Raw genomic sequence first — 21,749 nt, 5'->3', positions numbered from 1 at the left:
CGCAACAGTATCGCTGTCCTCTCTCGCTGAATGTCTGTGCCGAATATTTTTATTTCAGCAGAAAATATCTTTGTGTGTAACGCAGCGAATATGGCGTTTGATGCGAACACGATCCGCAGTTAATTATAGCACTTGTCAGTGTTGTCTGCGCGTTACATCCGCTCGTATTTCTCCGTGCTCGTTGTGGCATGTGTCAGCTTGACAATGTTTTATGTTTACGCCTCTCTGCACTTCGGCGCGTTTATTTCTCTTCATTGTCTTCGTTCTTCGTTGCACTGTAACAGAATTAGCCACATCAGCAGTAACTCTGCGAGAGAACTATAATTTCCTGTTGATGTCAGTTCGTTGCTTAACGCACTAAATTACATACAGCGTAGTTACTGGCGTAATGAAAGAGATGAAAAATTCAAAAATACTCTTTCTAACGGTACGTGTGAACAACTGCGCAGGTCTGTATGTTTCTAGCTGTGGCTGACTACGCAGCTGTCTCTTTTGAGAGAACAGTCTTTAATTTCTTGCGCTCCAAGCGAATATTGTCTGTTTCAGTGAGGGTTTTGTCGTCGTTGTAGGTGGTTAGTCTTTTCAGTGTAAGTAAATATTTCAGTTAGGATGATATACAAATCTAACTTTCTATTTGGTGGATACTTTTCCAGCATCATCTTACTGAAGTACATGATGGTTATAATTAAATGTTCGCTCATTGAGAAGATCCCCATGAAAAACGAGTGGTCATGGGACAATGACACTAGGTGGAAATATTTGTAAAGAGGTGCGGAAGAGAAATAACGAATAAATCACTGAAAGAAACTCATGTTAATTCCCAGATGAGAGGGAAACGTCTGTTAATTGCGTACCATGTTTACGTTCCAGGTTACAACCGTTCTCTCGACGAAAGATCCGTACCAAAAGACTGGAAAGTTGAAACGTCCCCTTAGAAAAATTATTGAATTACTGTGCTGATAAATCTCTTACATTATTTGATTTTCCAACATGATATCCAATATTATAAATTTACACCTCTAGATCGTCCGCTTTCAAAATTCCGCCATCTCTCTCCCCACATCCACCACTGCTGGCGGCTCACCGCCAACTGCGCAACGCTACGCGCTGTTCACATCCAGCTGCCCAACTCTACAGTGGCAGACAACAATGTAAACTAGCCACAGACTGCACACAGCACAGCCAGTGATTTTCATACAGAGCGCTACGTGGCGTTACCAATAAGAAAACGTAAATAGCCTACTTACAAAGTTGCTCAGGTCACACCAATATTCAAGAAAGGCAGTAGGAGTAATCCACTATTAATACTGGCCCATATCGTTAACGTCGATATGCAGCAGGAATTTGGAACAAGGATTTATAAAACATCGTTCTTTTGAAATACAACTGGCTCTTTATTCGTATTGATTAGTATTGACAAGGGATTTCAGATTTATTCCGTATTTCTGGATTTCCTGAAGGCTTTTGACGCTGTACCACACAAGCGGCTTGTAGTGAAATTGCGTGCTTATGGAATATCGTCTCAGTTATGTGACTGGATTCGTGATTTCCTGTCAGAGAGGTCACAGCTCGCAGTAATTGACCGAAAGTCATGGACTAAAACAGAAGTGATTTCTAGCGTTCCTCAAGGCAGTGTCACAGGCCCTTTGCTGTTCTTTAACAATATAAACGATTTGGGAGACAATCTGAGCTGCCGTCTTAGGTTGTTTTCTGATGACGCTGATCAGACGATGATCAGAAGATCAAAACAAATTGCAAAACGATTTAGGAAAGATATATGTATGGTGCGAAGATTGGCAAATGACCCTAAATAATGAAAAGTGTGAGGTCATCCAGATGAGTGGTAAAAAGAATCCGTTAAACGTCGGTTACCCGATAAATCAATCAGTTCTAAAGGCCATAAATTCAGCTAAATACCTACGAATTACAAGTACAACAACTTAAATTGGAAACGACACACAGAAAACGTGTGGAAGGCGAACTAAAGACTTCATTTTATTGGCAGAATACTTAGAAGATGCCACAGATCTACTGAAGAGACTGTCTACACTATGCTTGCCCGTTCCTCTTTTGGAGCACTGCTGAGCACTGGGGGAACCTTACCAGTTATCATTAACGGAGTACATCGAGAAAGTTCAAAGAAGTGTAGGACGTTTTGTATTATCTCGAAATATGGGAGAGATTGTCACAGAAATGATACAGGATTTGGGCTGGACATCATTAAACGAAAGGCGCTTTTCGTTGCGACGGAATCTTCTCACAAACTTCCAATCACCAACTTTATCCTCCGAATGCGAAAATATTTTGTTGACGCCGACATACGTAGGGAGAAACGATCACCAAGATAAAATAAGGGAAATCAGAGCTCGCACGGAAAGATGTTGGTGTTCGTTCTTTCCGCCCGCTATATGTGATTGGAATAATAGAGAATTGTGAAGGTGGTTCGATGACTCTCTGCCAGGCCCTTAAATGTGATTTGTAGAGTATCGATGTAGATGTAGATGTAGATGTACATCTGACAACCAGAGCCATAGTGAGAATAACGTTGCAGTACCCTGCTTACATGGAAGATGTATTTTATTTAAACTTGTGAAGTAAAGAGTCCTGTCTTTGTTGATGGCTAAAAAACTATGCAATGTACATTTATTTGCAAAGGGCCACATTTGTATGAATATTAAATATAATTTTCTTACACTGAACGAACTGAGTTTCGATGGATAAAAATAACTTGCCTGAGTGTGATAAAAGAAATACCTGCGTTTTCTTCAGTAACTTAGATCGACTAATGCACTATGATTCAAATTTAGAGAATTGTTGTGTTACATCGTCTGAGAGAAAGACATTAATACATTTTTAACCTTCATTTTTTCTGAATGTGTAGAGGTAAGGTGCTGCTGATTCACGCACATCGTTCTCATGTGAAAATGGTTTTTTCCTCTTGCTTCGAGTGAGAAGAAAGTACGGACTCAGTAGCACAGCCCATGTTTGCGACGCTAATGCGTATCAGCGCAAGACAGACTAGAACACTTGAGAAGAATAATTTATAATAGATCTAAAGTAACGCATAGTTAACACACCAAAAAAGGAAAGTTTACAATCACTATCTACTGCCATATTTGACCCATCGCCGTATGAGAGGGACTTTTAATGGAAAAAACGTTCAAAAAAAAAGATGGGTGCCCAGCGAACAATGGAGACATTCCTGATTAATATTACCATAAGGTAGAGGTAAAGAAAAGATGGATCAGAAAAAAAATTGGAGTGGGAGACTTAATTAAGACTGTAATGGTAATTAAAAGGTACTGTGCAGGAGATATAGCTATGTGAGCGGATTATGGACGGACCAAGAAAGTTCTTTGCTGAATTGTAAAAGATAAGGAAAGACTGATGCGACGATAAAATAAGAGATGGATATGCGAAATTTAAAATATATAACTGCATGTTGCAACACATACAAAAAGTTTCGAGAGGTGCTTTATCCGAACATGTACAACCCTCTGAATAATTTGGGGACGAGTAAATAAATAAATGATCGTACGCTCCGTGAAAATGACCAATGCAGATATCGATTGTATCAAGTGCTCCTCAACACGTATAATAGTGGACGAAGCCTCGCTCCGAGCAGAGAAGTCTTGGAAGCGTCCAGTAACAACGTTTGTCTTCAATTCTCCGTCTTTGTGTTTATTAAGACACTCCGAATACATCGCGATCATCAGGGATTTGTCACTTGATATATCATTCTCGCAACAGAGGCTACCGGCATTGTGAATACACTGTGCAATTGCCTGTCTAGGTACCGTGCTCGCTAAAATAGTTGAATTACCCAAACTCAACACGTATAATAGTGGACGAAGCCTCGCTCCGAGCAGAGAAGTCTTGGAAGCGTCCAGTAACAACGTTTGTCTTCAATTCTCCGTCTTTGTGTTTACTAAGACACTCCGAATACATCGCGATCATCAGGGATTTGTCACTTAATATATTATTCTCGCAACAGAGGCTACCGGCATTGTGAATACACTGTGGAATTGCCTGTCTAGGTACCGTGCTCACTAAAATAGTTAAATTACCCAAACAGACAGTATACCTACGAACTGATGCGTATCGTCTGCGCCATGTGGTGTGAGCGATGGAATTTTCGAAAAGTACATTTTTACAACACAATTCTTTCAAGTTTTCACACAACCAGACGTCAGAGGATTGGGTTTTGGGCCTCTCTAATCAATCCGGTTACCTTGAAATATCAGCACCGGGCATATATTGCTACGAAAATACACTCCTGGAAATTGAAATAAGAACACCGTGAATTCATTGTCCCAGGAAGGGGAAACTTTATTGACACATTCCTGGGGTCAGATACATCACATGATCACACTGACAGAACCACAGGCACATAGACACAGGCAACAGAGCATGCACAATGTCGGCACTAGTACAGTGTATATCCACCTTTCGCAGCAATGCAGGCTGCTATTCTCCCATGGAGACGATCGTAGAGATGCTGGATGTAGTCCTGTGGAACGGCTTGCCATGCCATTTCCACCTGGCGCCTCAGTTGGACCAGCGTTCGTGCTGGACGTGCAGACCGCGTGAGACGACGCTTCATTCAGTCCCAAACATGCTCAATGGGGGACAGATCCGGAGATCTTGCTGGCCAGGGTAGTTGACTTACACCTTCTAGAGCACGTTGGGTGGCACGGGATACATGCGGACGTGCATTGTCCTGTTGGAACAGCAAGTTCCCTTTCCGGTCTAGGACTGGTAGAACGATGAGTTCGATGACGGTTTGGATGTACCGTGCACTATTCAGTGTCCCCTCGACGATCATCAGTGGTGTACGGCCAGTGTAGGAGATCGCTCCCCACACCATGATGCCGGGTGTTGGCCCTGTGTGCCTCGGTCGTATGCAGTCCTGATTGTGGCGCTCACCTGCACGGCGCCAAACACGCATACGACCATCATTGGCACCAAGGCAGAAGCGACTCTCATCGCTGAAGACGACACGTCTCCATTCGTCCCTCCATTCACGCCTGTCGCGACACCACTGGAGGCGGGCTGCACGATGTTGGGGCGTGAGCGGAAGACGGCCTAACGGTGTGCGGGACCGTAGCCCAGCTTCATGGAGACGGTTGCGAATGGTCCTCGCCGATACCCCAGGAGCAACAGTGTCCCTAATTTGCTGGGAAGTGGCGGTGCGGTCCCCTACGGCACTGTGTAGGATCCTACGGTCTTGGCGTGCATCCGTGCGTTGCTGCGGTCCGGTCCCAGGTCGACGGGCACGTGCACCTTCCGCCGACCACTGGCGACAACATCGACGTACTGTGGAGACCTCACGCCCCACGTGTTGAGCAATTCGGCGGTACGTCCACCCGGCCTCCCGCATGCCCACTATACGCCCTCGCTCAAAGTCCGTCAACTGCACATACGGTTCACGTCCACGCTGTCGCGGCATGCTACCAGTGTTAAAGACTGCGATGGAGCTCCGTATGCCACGGCAAACTGGCTGACACTGACGGCGGCGGTGCACAAATGCTGCGCAGCTAGCGCCATTCGACGCGCCAACACCGCGGGTCCTGGTGTGTCCGCTGTGCCGTGCGTGTGATCATAGCTTGTACAGCCCTCTCGCAGTGTCCGGAGCAAGTATGGTGGGTCTGACACACCGGTGTCAATGTGTTCTTTTTTCCATTTCCAGGAGTGTATGTTGGTGTGGCATTACGCATGAAAACTTTTCTGGCGCAGCACATCCTCCAGCAAGGCAGGCAACATATCAAAGAGAAAACTCTGATAATGAACCCAATATAATTTCTGCTATGGTTCATAAAAGTCTATTAATTTATCAGCAAGATCTCTTGCTTATATGCTGATTGAAAAGCAGTACTGGTGCTTTTTCGATAGTTACATACGGGTTTTCATCAGTCCACACATGCTAGTTATTAAAATTCACAACACCGTCTTTTGTCGATCCCACCTCTAATAGTAAATAAAAATCTTAGGTGTAAACAGTGGATCTGCACCAAACTTTTAGAAGGGTTATTGACTGAACCGCGATCTGCTACTGTGATATTGTGGCTTTAAGGTATGGATGCGCTGAAGGTAGTCTGGATACATAAGTTATAAATGAAGCACCGTCCATACACGAGGAGTGACTCACACCATACGCTGCTCCTAATTGTTGCACATTGGTTCCAGAATTTCCGTTCACCGAATGTAGTACCCTGCATTTTCTTCCATTTTAAAAGTGCGGGCTGAGAGAGGCTTTCCATTTGTTGCCTTTTTAGGTCTTAGGGAACATGCTTCTATGATCTTTGGAAAAGTCGGTCTAATAAATGGCCACCCACGAGGTTCATATTTTTTAGCATTGCGGGCATGGACTCACAAACTACTTTCGTTTGTTGAACTGTATCAGAAAACCATGTCTACTATATCATTTTTTGCGTAGTAGGCTTCCGTTGCTAACAAGTGGTGGAAAAGAAAAAAGAAAACATACTGAACCCCTCGTATGTACAAACAGCACAATAACAGTAAACACATAAGTGGAGTCATTTGTGCGATTAGGTACGGTATCATAATACATTCTCAGAGTTGCTTGAAATTTGCTGAAGATTAATAAACACTAATATATCGCACAAAGTATGCTCCTTTTCGTACCCGTTTATATTGGACATGCTTTTCATGTTTCAGTATTACCACGTGTCAAAAAAATTTGACGTATTTTATTAACATCCTATTTACGAGCATATTTTGAAAGCATATGATGTCTTGTTTTCGTTTTGTGTCCACTGCACTTTCTCCTCTAGCTGCCAGTTAAATTTCCTTCATGAAAAAAAAAGGAAAATATCTCTTGTAAATATAAATATTATCTATGATATTTCCATTAGAGCCATATGGTTGACCGATACACACTTCAAAAAAAGTTTCGTATCACCCTGGTTCCCAGAACTCCTGAAGATAGACGTTGACTGTGGATAATGTATCACAGATATAGTCCCTTTCACTGCGCAGAGATGTCACTAAGCCCGCCCAAAGATGTAAACAACCATACATGAGCAGCACCTCTATTAGACGGAGGGGGTCCGACAGCCGATCAGTTCTAGTCAGTCCACCAGGAAGGAGGTACACGGCTGTAGTTCAACCATGTCTAGATGGTCAATACCGCGGTTCGATCGCGTCCGCATTGTTACTTTGTGCCAGGAAGAGCCCTTAACAAGGAAAGTATCCATGTGTCTTGGAGTGCACCGAAGCGGTGTTATTCGGACATGGAGGAGATACAGAGAGACAGGAATTGTCGATGACATGTCTCGCTCAGGCGTCCCAGGGGCTACTACTGCAGTGTATGACCGCTACCTACGGATTATGGCTCGGAGGATCCCTGACAGCAGCGCCACTATGTTGAATAATGCTTTTCGTACAGCTACAGGACTTCGTGTTATGACTCAAACTGTGCGCAATAAGCTGCATGATGTGCAACTTAACTCCCGACGTCCATGGCGAGATCGACCTTTGCAACCACGACACCATGCAGCGGTACAGATGGGCCCAACAACATGCAGAATGGACCGCTATGGATTGGCATCACGTTCTCTTCGTCGATGAGTGTCGCATATGCCTTCAACCAGACAATCGTCGGAGATGTTTTTGGAGGCAACCCGGTCAGGCTGAACGCCTTAGACACACTGTCCAGCGAGTGCCGCAATATGGAGGTTCCCTATTGAAATTACAATGAAATGAACACCCTTAGCTGCTTACAGGCGTTGACATACGTCAACGGGGACAGATGAAAATGTGTGCCCCGACCGGGACTCGAAACCGGGATCTCGTGCTTACATGGGACACGCTCTATCCGTCTGAGCCACCGAGGACACAGAGCATAGCGCGACTGCAGGGATTTATCTCTGGCACGCCTCCCGCGAAACCCACATTCTCAACGTATTGGCCCGCACTACATTCCTATTGTTTCGGCGTGGTATTAGTGGGGCCGACGTACGCCGCTGGTGGTCATGGAAGGCGCTGTAACGGCTGTATGATACGTGAATGCCATCCTCCGACCGCTAGTGCAACCATATCGGCAGCATATTGGCGAGGCATTCGTCTTCATCGACGACAATTCGCGCCCCCATCGTGGACATCTTGTAAATGACTTCCTTCAGGATAACGATATCAAAAATGGTTCAAATGGCTCTGAGCCCTATGGGACTTAACTTATGAGGTCATCAGTTCCCTAGAACTTAGAACTACTTAAACCTAACTAACCTAAAGACATCACACACATACATGCCCGAGGCAGGGTTTGAACCGGCGACCGTAGCGTTCGCGCGGTTCCAGACTGCAGTGCCTAGAACCGCTCGGCGACTCCGGCCGGCGATTACGATATCACTGGACTAGAGTGGCCAGCATGTTCTCCAGACATGAACCCTATCGAACATACCTGGGATAAATTGGAAAGGTCTGTTTGTGGACGACGTGACCCACCAACCACTCTGAGGGCTCTACATCGAATCGCCGTTGAGGAGTGGGACAATATGGACCAATTGTGCCTTGATGAACTTGTGGGTAGTATGCCACGACGAATACAGGCATGCATCAATGCAACAGGACGTTCTACTTGGTATAAGAGGTACTGGTGTGTACAGCAATCTGGGCCACCACCTCGAAGGTGTCGCTGTATGGTGGTACATCATGCAATGTGTCGTTTTCATCAGCAATAAATATGGCGGAAATGATGTTTATTTTGTTCTCTATTCCAGTTCTCTGTACATGTTCCGGAACCCTCGGAACCGAGATGATGCAAACCCTTTTTTGATGTGTGTATATAGATTCTAATCAAAAGTAATGGAATGTGTAAAATAATTTTGCTAGTTCTGTCTGATTATATTTAATTCCAGAGTTAAAGATAATGTAAACAGATGTAAGAAATTTGTCATTTGTGTTGAAGGCAGTCACATGTAACTAACGTCTTATTCGGGTGCCCGGAAGGTTGTTTGGTTTATAATTTATTTTTATTTACAATTGAGTGTTTACATCTCAGTGGTCAAGACGATAGTGCAAACGAACTCAGACAGGAGATAGTTGTCAAATTTTCTTACAGAGATATGACCGGAAACGGCATGGTAGCTGGTAGCGTACAGTTCCTGATCATCGATCTTCGCGCCGAAGCCCTGCTCTGCAACCCAGCTTCTTCCACAGCTACTCATAGACTGATGCATCCGATACTTTTTGAGTTCCACACACAATATACATGCTACATGCTGTGCTGGCTGATTAGAGGGAGTCTTTGTCAAAGCCTCCTCATACACTTTCCAAGAAAGCTGTGTAGCAATTGTGCCCTGAATATGGATAACCGTTATCGATTCTGAGAGATACATGACCTTTTAAAGTTATGGACAAGCGTTATAATAAATGAGATTAAAAATATAAGCCATTCGGTACCACTCCTTCTGAAAATAGCCTTTTGTAATGCATCTTCCTCTGCATGAAAAAGTCCGCAGGCTACTGACTAAAACCAGAAAGACAGTAAGAGTTTTTTTTATGTATATCACAGATAAGCCTCTTCAAAGTTCTTGCAGTATAGAACATTTTTCTCTCTTACAGATCTTCTTTTCTAACATTATGTTATTAGTAACACGAATGGAGAATCAGATTAACTCTCCGGCGACCCCTAAACGACTACTTATGTGATCGATAAAATCGAAGACAGATATTCCGACAGCATCCTGTTGCAATGTTGTTACTTGTCCTGTTGACGAATACATATGAATCCGCGAGTTGTAGCGTTTACGTTCCACGCATGGTTTCTCTCTCCTTCCTCTTTTTTCCCGACTTCAGATTGTATGAGGGCAGGTGTGTGCAGTTAAGTGCCGGCGCTGATGTTGTGGTTGGGACGTCAAGGCTGGCTCTGCAGTTATGAAGATCTTGATGGCGATGCGCAGTAACCTTGCAACCGCCCCGGAACGCGGGGCCAAGTATCGGAGCTCGTTAACTATTCTGCTGTCTGCTTTGATAGCGGTACACAAAAACGTTTCTCCCGTATCTCCTGAATCATGGCACGCACGAGCACAAAAGGAAGAAGCGGTCATTTCTTTGTGATTGTTTCGGCCGTTTATCACTGTCCCATTTGCATTATGGGACGGCGGGCCCGCGATTTATTTGACGTATTTTGTATCCTGTTTGGTCTGTTATAATGCAGCAGGTCTATATGTCAGAGCTCGTTGCAAAAAAGTCGAACAAGATCAGGTTTCTCACAACTTGACAGTGCAGAGAAATAAGAAGGAGTGGGTCTCTCTCCCGTCTCTGAAGCGGCATTAATCTTAATCATCTCGTAGCAGTTTTCGGATTAACCGGTCGTCGAGGTGGAGAAATGCGGGTGAAAGAATTGCGAGTTTTCATAGTGCACCATTTGAGGACAATGACGCGGTGTAACCTGTCACTGCAATTCACTTGTATTCACAGCAATTATCGTTGCTGCCATTCCAGGCATTATTCCTTATGGGAGTCACCTACACCATCCACTGACTGATGTTTCGTCCAGCGTGTGGATACGATTCCCAGAGACCACCAACGTAAGATTATTTTGCAGTTCGACGATCTCGTGTGGTGACCTGCGTAAGTCTTCCTACAAACAGACAGCGGCACACCGAAATGCGCTTATACTGAAACAGCATGAGATGACTAACCAAAGAACATAACTGGCCAATCGAAGACGTGCTATAAGTGTGGAATTTTCGTATCTCTGTTTAGTATTATAAATAAAATTGTTTTTTGTAAATCTTTTCGGAACTGGAGGACAAATCAAAACATTCAAAATTTTTGAGATACCTTTGTCTCGAATAAATTAGTAACATGTACATTCGTAGATGATTCTTTGACCGAACCGATCGAGGTAGCACAGCGATCAACATACTGGACTGCACTCGGGAGGACGACGGTTCAAGTCCACGCCGGATATTAGGTTTTTCGTGATTACTCTTAATCGCTCCAGGCAAATGCCAGGACGGTTCGTTTGAAAAGCGCACAGCCAACTTCCTTCTCCATCCTTAACAAAACAATCAGAGCTTGAGCTCCGTGTTAATAAACTTGCTGTCGACGGGGCGTTAAATCCAAATCTTCCTTCGTTCCTTGTTTCAGCGAAATTTGAACGGTTGAGGTGAGTTAATTGTAGTATGTACTCGTATCTCGAAAGCTAGCAATGTGTCAGATACACTGAGAGCAACGGATGACAATGACTATTGAACATGGTTCTTAGTAGGAAGTCGTCAGAGAACAATAATGGTGGATGGTAGTCATTTCTCAACCTTAATTATAACCAAATATTCAAAACAGTGCATCTTAAATAATCTCAAGACTAATGTGGGAAAAAGAATTGCCTGAACTCACTGAGAATCCGACGACGAGATCATTAGAGATGGGGCACAAGCCCGCAACGGGGAACGTAACCGACTTTTTCTTTTTACACTTTGTATGACCGGACGTCCTTAACGCTTCTCGGTCGGAATCCGACAGGAGGTGTACGGTCCTGAATAATGGCCGCCAGATGGCAATCTGAAAACGACTAGTCGAGAGTTGAAACATGTTTGTCCGTCTAATGGGAGATGACAGTGTGGACACGGATCGGCAATGAGAGAAAGAGATATAACAAACCGAACTGGGAAAAAGATTAAGCGTGTATCTGAAGCAAGTAGTACAAATAAAATTATGTAGAACGATTTCCTTCTAGAAAGGGCGCTGTCTGCAGACGAAGTTCCAAGATTTACCCTAGTCAGTCTGGTCTCTCGAACACAGTGTTGTTGAGAATCTGAGGCCAACATTACAGCCGAAGCGTAGTTTTCCCCGCCGGTCGCCGTTGACGGTGATTAGTGCTGCACTGCATGATGATCACTTTACTGATTGTACACATCAGTACGCATCATAAAAAAGGCACCGCAGAGAATGAGAGACTATCTTGCACGTATGTCGCTTTTCTCTGCAATGGGTGAACTACGCAGTTCATCAGAGACTGAAAAACGTTGATCATTAGCTCTCACGGTAACGGTAACAGCATTTGCGAACCGGCGTGCCTCAAAAGAGAAACTGTATTGCCAGTGAACTGAAGACACCACTGTGAAACACCGTCGTAGAAACTGCGGAATTTCGCGTGCCACTGATATCAGATGTAAATGTCTAGTGCGATAGTGCGTATAAAGTCCATTCAACATGCTGCTTTGTTGTAGCTCACCGTTCAAATAAAACAACGGACAGCCATAGTAGTACTCACCACACGTGAGCGATCTTGCTGCGAATAAGGCGCTAAGGCAAAGGGAACGTCGATAGTATTCACACTCTCGATGAGACGGAACGTCTACATCTACATCTATTACTCTGGAGGCAACATTGCGGTGTGTGGTGGAGGGTGCTTTGTGAACCACCGTCACTTCCCCTTTTCCTGTTGCAGGCGCGAATAGTAGGCAGGGAGAACGATTGCCGGAAAACCTCCGTGTGGACTCGAATCTCTCTGACCTTATTTTCATGGCCTATCCGCGAGATGTACGTAGGAGGAAGCATTATATTGGTTGATTCTTCTAGGCAGTACACTCTGGGATAAACCACGCCGTAATGCAGAACGCCTCTCCTGCACCGACTGGCACTGGAATCAGTTTATCATCTCTGTGATGCTTTCGGGCTTACTAAATGAATCTGTAATGAATCGCGCCGTTCTTCTCTCCTCTTTATTTCCTCTATCAGTTCTGTCTGGTACGGATCCTATACTGACCAGCACTGTTCAAGTATGTGTCAAATAAGTGTTCTGTAAGCTGCCTTCTTTGCTAATGGACTAAATTTCCTGCGAATTCTTCCAGTGAAGTGTTACTCGTCTGGCATCTACCTTACACGCTTTTAGTTTATTGTGGCTGTTCCACTTTAAATCTGCCCGTACGTAGACTCGGAGGTATTTTATGAAGGTAGCTGCTTCCAATGATTGTTCCAAAATCCTGTACTCGGACAATAATTGGTCTTTCTGTCTATATTTACGCAATACTTTACATCTCTTTATGTTGAGGATCAATTACTTCTCTGTGCACCAGGCGTCTTTCTGCATCATCATCATCATTTAAGACTGATTATGCCTTTCAGCGTTCAGTCTGGAGCATAGCCCCCCTTATACAGTTCCTCCATGATCCCCTATTCAGTGCTAACATTGGTGCCTCTTCTGATGTTAAATCTATTACTTCCAAATCATTCTTAACCGAATCCAGGTACCTTCTCCTCGGTCTCTCCCGACTCCTCCTACCCTCTACTGCTGAATCCATGAGTCTCTTGGGTAACCTTGCTTCTCCCATGCGTGTAACATGACCCCACCATCTAAGCCTGTTCGCCCTGACTGCTACATCTATAGAGTTCATTCCCAGTTTTTCTTTGATTTCCTCATTGTGGACACCCTCCTGCCATTGTTCCCATCTACTAGTACCTGCAATCATCCTAGCTACTTTCATATCCGTAACCTCAACCTTGTTGATAAGGTAACCTGAATCCACCCAGCTTTCGCTCCCATACAACAAAGTTGGTCGAAAGATTGAACGGTGCACAGATAAGTTAGTCTTGGTACTGACTTCCTTCTTGCAGAAGAGAGTAGATCGTAGCTGAGCGCTCACTGCATTAGCTTTGCTACACCTCGCTTCCAGTTCTTTCACTATGTTGCCATCCTGTGAGAATATGCATCCTAAGTACTTGAAACCGTCCACTTGTTCTAACTTTGTTCCTCCTATTTGGCACTCAATCCGTTTATATTTCTTTCCCACTGACATTGCTTTCGTTTTGGAGATGCTAATCTTCATACCATAGTCCTTACATTTCTGATCTAGCTCTGAAATATTACTTTGCAAACTTTTAATCGAATCTTCCATCACAACTAAGTCATCCGCATATGCAAAACTGCTTATTTTGTGTTCACATATCTTAATCTCACCCAGCCAGTCTATTGTTTTCAACATATGATCCATAAATAATATGAACAACAGTGGAGACAGGTTGCAGCCTTGTCCTACCCCTGAAACTACTCTGAACCATGAACTCAATTTGCCGTCAACTCTAACTGCTGCCTGACTATCCATGTAAAGACCTGTAATTGCTTGCAAAAGTTTACCTCCTATTCCATAATCTTGTAGAACAGACAATAACTTCCTCCTAGGAACCCGGTCATATGCCTTTTCTAGATCTATAAAGCATAGATACAATTCCCTGTTCCACTCATAACACTTCTCCATTATTTGCCGTAAGCTAAAGATCTGGTCCTGACAACCTCTAAGAGGCCTTAACCCACACTGATTTTCATACAATTGGTCCTCAACTAATACTCGCACTTTCCTTTCAACAATACCTGCGAAGATTTTACCCACAACGCTGATTAAAGAAATACCTCTGTAGTTGTTACAATCTTTTCTGTTTCAATGTTTAAAGATTGGTGTGATTACTGCTTTTGTCCAGTCTGATGGAACCTGTCCCGACTCCCAGGCCATTTCAATTATCCTGTGTAGCCATTTAAGACCCGACATTCCACTGTATTTGATGAGTTCCGACTTAATTTCATCCACCCCAGCCGCTTTATTGCACTGCAATCTACTGACCATTTTTTCCACTTCCTCAAGTGTGATCCTATTTCCATCATCATTCCTATCCCATTCTACCTCGAAATCTGAAACATTACTGATTTCGAGGTAGAATTTCTGCATTTCACTACAATTTTGTAGCATCATGACTTTTCTGTATATTTATTTATTTACTTATTAACTTTCGTAGGACCAAACTGAGGACCAAATCTCCAAAGTCATGGAACGTGTCAGTACATGAAATTACAACATAAAGGTAATAACAGATAAAAATAAATGTTTATGAAGTGACATCATTGGCGGAAAGCCTCATTTAGCTCCCGATGTTGTCTACTACGTCATTTTTATATATTGTGAAATGTAATGGACTTGTAATACGAGGGTTGTTTTTTAAGTAAGGGCCGTTCACGCATATACACTCCTGGAAATGGAAAAAAGAACACATTGACACCGGTGTGTCAGACCCACCATACTTGCTCCGGACACTGCGAGAGGGCTGTACAAGCAATGATCACACGCATGGCACAGCGGACACACCAGGAACCGCGGTGCTGGCCGTCGAATGGCGCTAGCTGCGCAGGATTTGTGCACCGCCGCCGTCAGTGTCAGCCAGTTTGCCGTGGCATACGGAGCTCCATCGCAGTCTTTAACACTGGTAGCATGCCGCGACAGCGTGGACGTGAACCGTATGTGCAGTTGACGGACTTTGAGCGAGGGCGTATAGTGGGCATGCGGGAGGCCGGGTGGACGTACCACCGAATTGCTCAACACGTAGGGCGTGAGGTCTCCACAGTACATCGATGTTGTCGCCAGTGGTCGGCGGAAGGTACACGTGCCCGTCGACCTGGGACCGGACCGCAGCGACGCACGGATGCACGCCAAGACCGTAGGATCCTACGCAGTGCCGTAGGGGACCGCACCGCCACTTCCCAGCAAATTAGGGACACTGTTGCTCCTGGGGTATTGGCGAGGACCATTCGCAACCGTCTCCATGAAGCTGGGCTACGGTCCCGCACACCGTTAGGCCGTCTTCCGCTCACGCCCCAACATCGTGCAGCCCGCCTCCAGTGGTGTCGCGACAGGCGTGAATGGAGGGACGAACGGAGACGTGTCGTCTTCAGCGATGAGAGTCGCTTCTGCCTTGGTGCCAATGATGGTCGTATGCGTGTTTGGCGCCGTGCAGGTGAGCGCCACAATCAGGACTGCATACGACCGAGGCACACAGGGCCAACACCCGGCATCATGGTGTGGGGAGCGATCTCCTACACTGGCCGTACACTGGTGATCGTCGAGGGGACACTGAATAGTGCACGGTACATCCAAACCGTCATCGAACCCATCGTTCTACCATTCCTAGACCGGCAAGGGAACTTGCTGTTCCAACAGGACAATGCACGTCCGCATGTATCCCGTGCCACCCAACGTGCTCTAGAAGGTGTAAGTCAACTACCCTGGCCAGCAAGATCTCCGGATCTGTCCCCCATTGAGCATGTTTGGGACTGAATGAAGCGTCGTCTCACGCGGTCTGCACGTCCAGCACGAACGCTGGTCCAACTGAGGCGCCAGGTGGAAATGGCATGGCAAGCCGTTCCACAGGACTACATCCAGCATCTCTACGATCGTCTCCATGGGAGAATAGCAGCCTGCATTGCTGCGAAAGGTGGATATACACTGTACTAGTGCCGACATTGTGCATGCTATGTTGCCTGTGTCTATGTGCCTGTGGTTCTGTCAGTGTGATCATGTGATGTATCTGACCCCAGGAATGTGTCAATAAAGTTTCCCCTTCCTGGGACAATGAATTCACGGTGTTCTTATTTCAATATCCAGGAGTGTAGTGCCGTAGTTCGCGCGGACGCCGCAACAAGCCACCGCGCCACTTGCCGGTATCCTTCCCGTTCACACTGATGCAAGTTGCAGCTCTGTAGCTGACGTGTACGCATCGCTGTGCTACTTTATAATGTTTACGATTATTGAATCGCCCGCCGCGTGTGAGATACGGTCAGTGATACGTTTTTTGACCGCGAGAAGCCTATCAGCTGCAGAAATTCATCGTCGGTTAACAGAAGTTTATGGCTTGAATGCAATGAGTGAAGGTAAAGTGCGTCAATGGGTTAGAGAGTTTAAAAATGGCCGTCAAAACGTCCATGACGAAGAACGCTCAGGCCGGCCCTCTGTGATCACTGATGATTTGGTGGCTGCAGTTGAAACAAAGATTCGTGAGGACAGAAGATTCACAATTTCCACTCTTTCTTTGGAATTTCCACAAGTTTCAAGATCGGTTTTGTACAAAATTGTGTCTGAAAACCTAAACTTTAAGAAACTGTGTTCTCGGTGGGTACCCAGACTCCTCACAGAGGACCACAAAGGGAAGAGATTTGCCACTTCATTGGACCTTTTGATTCGTTACGATGAAGAAGGAGATGACATGTTGAGTCAAATCGTCACTGGAGATGAAACATGGGTATCCCATATCACTCCCGAAAGCAAGCGACAATCGATGGAATGGCGACACATAACCTCACCCGTCAAGGTCAAAGCCAAACAGACGCTGTCAAAGCGCAAGATTATGGCAACTGTATTCTGGGACCGGCGCGGTGTTTTGCTAGTGGACTTTATGCCACGAGGAACGACAATCAACTCAGATGCCTACTGTGCAACTCTAAAGAAGCTCCGCAGAGCAATTCAAAACAAAAGGCACGACATGCTGACAAAAGGAGTTTTGCTCCTGCACGATAACGCTAGGCCTCACACCTCTCAAAAGACTCGGGATTTGATTGATTCTTTTGGCTGGGAAGTTTTGGACCATGCACCATACAGCCCCGACCTTGCTCCTAGCGATTTTCACCTTTTTCGGTACCCGAAACACCATCTGGGCGGGCAGCGCTTCAATGACGACGATGAAGTGAAAGCGGCCGTGAACTCACGGCTGTCGGAGCAGGCGGCCGAATTCTTTGAAGAGGGAATTAAAAACTTAGTTGTACGGTATAACAAGTGCTTACATAAACAAAGAAACTACGTAGAAAAATAGGTAAAAGTGTGTAGAATCAGAAAATAAAAGTTTTTTTACAAAAGTATTTGTATCTTTTTTTAAAAATAAAAACGGCTCTTACTTGAAAAACAACCCTCGTAGTCTCTTGGGATACGTCCGAAGTCACTTTTACGTCCGAAGACTTCCCTCCATCGAAAATGACATGCTTCAGTCTACTAATCATCCAGTTGGTCTGATATTCCGTACGCTCGTATTTTGTTCGTAAGGTGGCAGTGCGGAACTGTGTCGAATGTCTTCACGAAGTCAAGGAACACGGCATCTACCTGGGAGCTTCGCTATACTGCTTCCTAGATCTCGAGGCCGAACAGAGCGAGCTGGGTTTTACACGATCATTGTTTTCAGACCTCATGTTGGTTCTTACAGAACAGATGTTCGGTCTCCAGAAATCTCATAATACGCAAGCATAAAACACGTTTCAAAATTCTACAACTGACTGACGTCAAAGATACTATAGTTTTGTGGGTGTGTTCGACGACCCTTCTTGGAAACGGGGACTACCTGTGTTTTTTCCCGTCATCAGCAAACTTTGCTCCTCCAATGATTTAACGTACACTGTTGCTGGAAGAGGGTGTGAGGCCGGAAATGCATATCCTCCTATTTCCATCTGTTGTACTATAATTTTTTTCCTTTATTTGTTACCTGAAGATATGACATTTCTGTGTCTTTATATATTGTAATTGTTTTACTACTTATGCATTTATGTCGATGTATAATTGGTTTGTTTTGTAAATATTATTTGTATTTTTATGCTGGGTCTGGCCTAGGGAAAACTATGCTATCGATAGGTCGTGTAGAGAACCAAAGTGTTTAGGACCTTTGGTAGTGTTAACTCTGCCGCATGGAGCGCGGGCAGAGAGAGTCTGGCGGGCGTAGGGCGGTGGAGCAGGTATGTTGTGTGACGCTCCCGCGAGTTGCCGTGATTTCGGGGTTTGGCAGCATGTAATTCCGCTCGACTTGCTATGATAGTTTCTGACACGGTGTCAAAAATGGCTCTGAGCACTATGCGACTCAACTTCTGAGGTCATCAGTCGCCTAGAACTTAGAACTAATTAAACCTAACTAACCTAAGGACATCACACACATCCATGCCCGAGGTAGGATTCGAACCTGCGACCGTAGCGGTCACGCGGTTCCAGACTGAAGCGCCTTTAACCGCACGGCCACACCGGCCGCCGACACGGTGTCGCGGACAGGAAGCATTAGCTGGCGCACATCAAGAGCCCGTTTCGCCTGGTGACTGTGTCGAGAAGAAGGTGCGCCAACATCCAGCTTTTGCAACAGCGACGGCCGACAATGAGTGACTGTCGTCACCTCCTCGATCGAAAACTTCAAACCTTCAATCAACCAACAAGGAAGACTGGAAGCTCGTAAAGTTTTAGAACTGTATGGCAGACCTCAGCTTTTCAAACTGTTAAATTTTTCTCACTAAATTACAGCAACGTAGCATGAACCTTTGTTGCTCATTGTCCCAATTGCATTACCAAGCAGGATCCCTTCCTTTTCCAGAATGAACCCGAGTGTCATTGAAAATCAAACGCCAGCATTAAAGTAATACCATTCCATTTCATTGCTATAATTTCAAAGTTCAGTTAAAGTATTAATAGCTGGCTACAATATTTAGATTACACAAGCACAAATTAAGAGTGCGAGTTTTGTTACCATATTTTAGCTTACCTGTGGCTGCAGCTCAGCTTGGTACGTACTAAATTTTACTTTTGTTAATCATAATCATTTAATTCAAGTTCAAAGTTAAATCTCTTATTTCTAAATTGCGTGGATTCAAGTAGCTTTAGAAATGATTGTTGAGGTAGCCCAAGACTAACCTTATTTTATTGAATTTTGTAGTGCTTCAGACACAAAGTTCACTATTAATTTCAGTCACTAAATTAACTTTCAATTTTTCGGTTTTATTAATTCTTTTGCAAAATTAAGTCAGAGTATAGCGAAATTTTTTACTTCTGACAAACATTCAGTTTTCACACAACACGTGTCAACCTTCAATTGCCACGCTTTTAGTGCTAATTATATGTGCATTAAACTTTCATTTTCAGTTATTATAGTAGTTGTCCATAGGACTGGCGACTGTAATTTTCTCCAAATCTCAAATATCTAATTAACGCCAATTAATTGTTAACGTAACGACCGCGCTTACTTTCTTTATTAATTTTACCCTTTTCTAAAAATTAATTTCCACCAGTTTCATTTGCATTTTTCCTTTCATTTAGATGTAACCCTTTCCTCCCTCTTTACCGACAAATTAACTTCGGTGACGATTGCTTTTCCCAAATTTCCATTAGGTGCACGCGGTTTAATTTTTCACTGTCATTTAAGGTCGATAAATGAGGGGGAGGTTACACGTTGCGGCCTGGTGACACGACAATCTTCGGATTTGAGGTTGACTTGGACACGAATTTTGCACTGTGCGAATCTCGTAACAAAGTACTGGTTACGAACAGGTAGTTGCGTCAGCGAGAATAAGTAGTCGGAGGAATCCTAATTAGGTTTAAGATTTGGCATTTATATTGAAAATTAGTAAAATGAGTGAAAGCAACAATTACCAAAATTTGGTAGACTTGGATACGGAACCATCGATCGAACAGTGGGAAACGCGCACCGCGGAACCCATTGTTCAGGGGCAGGTGGCTAGCATGAAACACGCGACCGCCGAAATGCAACAAAGAGCAGAAATGGAATTCCAAACTTTAGAAGATGTTTCGGAATCGGAAGTGAAAATCAAATATGAACCCCTTGATGACGAATACGGGGTGACAATTAAAGAGGCACCCGCTATGGAAGTAACACCGCTGGATTCCGGGAATTTAACTGATTTATTGAATGTTTTGATTAACGAAATCAAGGCTCAGTCCAGCAAGATAGAAGCTCAGTCTGCCATGCAAGAAGCTCAGTGTGAAAAAATTGACAGGAAGCTCGACAATCAGAACAAAGCTATTAATGTTGTTAACAACGATGTTGGAGTTGTTAACACAAAAGTTGATAAAATCAAAGAAGATATTGTTGTAATTAATACCGAAATCGGTAACCTTAAACAGGAAATGATAGGTGTTCAGGCGGAAATTGCGAGCATAAATACTCGTTTTGATTCCGAAATTAGCAGAATCGAGAAAAGTGTAAGAGAAGCAGTTGCTCCGATCATCGAGAATAAGGTGACGGAACAAATTCAATTAGTGAAAAAAGAGGATCAACAGAAGGTGGAAACTCTAAAGGCTTTATTGTCCGAAGCAGACACTAATGTGAGAAAGCAGGCTAATACTTGCGAAGAGAAAAAGAGGGCAGTGGAAACGCTTGCGACAACCACTTGCCAAGTAATTACGAGAGTGCCGGAATTAGAAAAGAAACATGACGAGAAACAGAGCTATGTGCCAATCTGTGCACATAGTTCGGAATTGTTGACGAAAGAGAGAAAAATTAATGCGGTTATTGACGTATTGGCTGGTGATGACAAGCGTTGGGGCTTAAACCTCAACATCACGAACCTGACTTTTGACGAGTTTAAAATTTTGTTTCTGGCTGAATACTGGTTCGAATGGTTCAAATGGCTCTGAGCACTATGGGACTTAACAGCTATGGTCATCAGTCCCCTAGAACTTAGAACTACTTAAACCTAACTAACCTAAGGACAGCACACAACACCCAGCCATCACGAGGCAGAGAAAATCCCTGACCCCGCCGGGAATCGAACCCGGGAACCCGGGCGTGGGAAGCGAGAACGCTACCGCACGACCACGAGATGCGGGCTGAATACTGGTCAGAGCAAAAACAACATAGTATCTGGCGCGAATTTGTCGTATCGAGGCCTTTCGATGCGAATTCGCGTGGCTCGATGAAGGAGTTTTGTGAGGGCTGGATCCGCAAGTTGGAATATATGCGTGATAGCCGCACGGAATCCGAAATAGTCTGGGAACTCTACAAGAAGCTTCCAGATGATACAAAACGCTACGTAGGAAGCAATTACAAGACAATCAATGATTTCCTGGAAAGAGTTGAGGACGAGGACAATTGGCGCAATAATCGCGACGATGGTAGAGGCCGTGGTAACAACAACGGGCACCACAACAACCACAACAACGATAACCATGGGAATAATGCGTACCGCAACCATGGCAGCA

This window comes from Schistocerca cancellata, chromosome 1 (assembly GCF_023864275.1).
Source record: "Schistocerca cancellata isolate TAMUIC-IGC-003103 chromosome 1, iqSchCanc2.1, whole genome shotgun sequence".
NCBI classification, from domain to species: domain Eukaryota; kingdom Metazoa; phylum Arthropoda; class Insecta; order Orthoptera; family Acrididae; genus Schistocerca; species Schistocerca cancellata.
The sequence above is the reverse complement of the archived record's forward strand: the minus strand, read 5'-3'. Positions refer to the sequence as shown.